We start from the raw sequence: 3,042 nt of genomic DNA, 5'->3' as shown, positions 1-3,042 counted from the left end.
TTTATGGTGCTTGGGGAGTCCCTGTGGTCGAGTAGCGTCAGCTTCTGGGGATATGTGTGCTGCAAGAAATTGCAGCACTTGTAGAAAACTGGGCATGCATTTGCTATGTCTCTGAGGCTAAGGAGAAGCAGAATGGAGTTTAACAAGGATCTTGGGAGTGATGGAACGTTAGACCTAAGTACACAGAGTAACAACCAGATGCCCAAATCCCTTGGGGAACCCAGCTCTAGGAGCCAACCCAACTCCCCCTGAAGTCAAGAAGATCTGCAAAGGGTCCTGCAATGGCATTGCTGTGACCAAAGGTACCAAAAAGACTTGGAAACTTTTAAATCATATTACAACAGACTGCCTGTCTGCCTTTGACTGGACTCAGAAAAGTAAAGAAATAGCAGAGGAGGTATGTACAAATTTTGTATTACTTCACTATATTTTCCAGGCAGGAGTAGGTAGTGTGAAAACAATTTACAAACACTTTAAACAGATCCCTAATCAGTTAAAATAATTATCCTTTAAAAACAACTTACTGAAAAACTAAACCCCCTTAATTTGCAGATTCGTTACCATAAAAATATAGTTCTTGAACTCACAGAAATGTTAATGGCCTGGAATATGTTTTTATGAGTAAAGTGATAAACCTAAGCAATTCTGCTGTAGCTGGGGGTCCTATCTATTCAGGCTCTTAAGACCTTTGGGACAGAGCCTGTCTGCCTCAATTTACACAGCGCTTCATGCAGCAGGGTCCATTCTAATGAGTAGCAGTCCCCATGACGGCAAATGTACCAAGATACAACCCTAAGAGAGGCCTAGCTGCAAAACAAGAGCAGTGCCCCAAACACACTCTTAATAAACAACCACATAAATCATCACAGTTAGAGAGATTTGCCCCTGGGAAAAGAACAGCTTTCTGTTCTTTTGTTCCTCTGCCTCTGCTTTTCTCAGAAATGGCCCCTGCAGCTCTGGAAGTCACCTTTTTGCTCTGGGTCTTTGCAGTCGGTCTCAAGTCTTCCCCAGCCCATGGCGTGCACCTATGATCCTGCTTAAATTTATCCTTCAGTGGGCTTCAAATTAGGATCATCAAACACTTTCACCTCTGACTGCTTCTTCATAGGGCTAGTCCAACATCGCACTGGAGTTAGACTGTACAGATGGACAGACACACAGACACATGGAGCTCAGGGGGCCTCTGCCACCAGGGAAGCTCCTGCAAGATCAGCAGCTCTTGAATGCAGCCTCTGCCACACCACGCGCCCCGTATCAGGTAGATACAGAATACAAACATCATTGTTTCTGCCCAAATGTATCTTGATAAAAGCTGTGGCTACGTTTATGGTATGATACTGATTCATGTGTGATGGTTTATCTGCTGCTCCGGTTCCTTCTCCTTCAGGCCAGAGATACAGTCACTGCTGTACTTCAGGCTGAAATGTGCAAAACCTCAAATTAAAAGCTGGCTTTCTGAGCTTAAATTCCAAAGCATTTTGCACTGCAAATTTAAACGACAAGCAAACTGATGGATACCCCCATGCCCAGCAAACCAAAGTAAAGTAAACAAACAACAGAGTAAAATAGCTCCATGAAACTTCATGGAAATATTTTCAAACATTTCTAGTATTCCTGATTTGTTTTCATCAGCTTTTTCAATTTATTCAGCAATCAACATAGTAGTCATGATCTTGCCTCTAATTACCCATGTTGTTTTCATGAGCTGACCATTATGGCTTCTCAACTTCAAGATTAAGTTACATTTCTTGCTGGAACCAGCAGAAGCCTTTTTATTACCTTCACAGCATTAAAGGAACGGCACAGTATAGAGCATTTAGAGACATGAACCAGAGCTTTGCACACTTACAGTGATTCCTATGCACCGATTTATCATGCTGAACTAGACACACAGACCAGGTTTGCTTGCAGATGCTTCTGGTTCTTCAATGGCTTGGGTCAGCACAGGTTAAATATGACTTAAGACTGCAGCAACCGCCTCAGGCCCATTAGTACCAATGTTTTGGGGGAAGCCAGCTTCTTGGGAGGGAAGGGCTCCAAAGCAATGCTCTTCTGTATAACCTTCACAATCAGATCTGTGGAAAACAAGTATCAAATTGCCCCCCCACCTTCCCTGTCCTTTGCCTCCCAAGAACTGGAAAGAAATTGTTTCCTTGAATCTCTGAAACAATATCACAGGAATAAAAGATGCAGATTTAGGACAACAGAGAGCCCGTATTCATTTTAGCTACTTATTTTCATGTAAAATTAATGAATTGTGATGCACACTGGCTTCTCTGGCATTAAATAAAGTCAGTACCAAGGCTGACACGTGCCTCTTTCAGGTAATTACACAGGCAGGACAGTTTTGCACATTTTAACATGGGTTTTGATAATCCCCGGACTTGTTAAAGACTTAGGTAGCAGGTAGTGTTTCAGACAAGGCTGGCTAAACCCCAACATTCACAGTCAGGAGAATTCAGCCCATCTGATCCTCTACCGATGATGTCAGTAGGATTAGTCAAGTGAAGCGCAGTCACCCTAAAGCTGGTGTAACTGCTGTCACGTACGTGTATGTTATATACAGCCCTGCTACAAGGAATTGCTGAAGAGCATAGAATACAAAGTTCAGGGCCAAATCCAGACTTCAATGCACCTTATTCAAACCCTAAGTTTGAATCTGGAGCCAAACTTGCCCGTTTTATGGATTTTTTAACCCAGAGCTTGGGTTCAGGCTATGTTCTGAAGATAAACATGTCAATTTTGACACCATCATAACCATACATTCCGTCCTTCTAGAATTGCATCAAATTCTGCATCAAAGACATCCAAGCCTCTTCCAAAAATACCCCCAAAACAAACCCCTTTGGGGAAAATGATAACATTACAGTAAAGATGTTACTGCATATTCGAGAAGACTTACAAAACCCCCAGAAACTAAAATGCTGAAACACCCAATGAATACCAAGGCTGTCTCTGAATTTAAAACTTCCCAGTATTTTACAGTGATAATTCCACCCTAATCACCCTTTTATTAAAGAAACAAAAGGAATTCCAAAAGCT

This window comes from Gallinula chloropus (assembly GCF_964237585.1).
Source record: "Gallinula chloropus genome assembly, chromosome: 3".
Classification (NCBI taxonomy): domain Eukaryota; kingdom Metazoa; phylum Chordata; class Aves; order Gruiformes; family Rallidae; genus Gallinula; species Gallinula chloropus.
The sequence above is the reverse complement of the archived record's forward strand: the minus strand, read 5'-3'. Positions refer to the sequence as shown.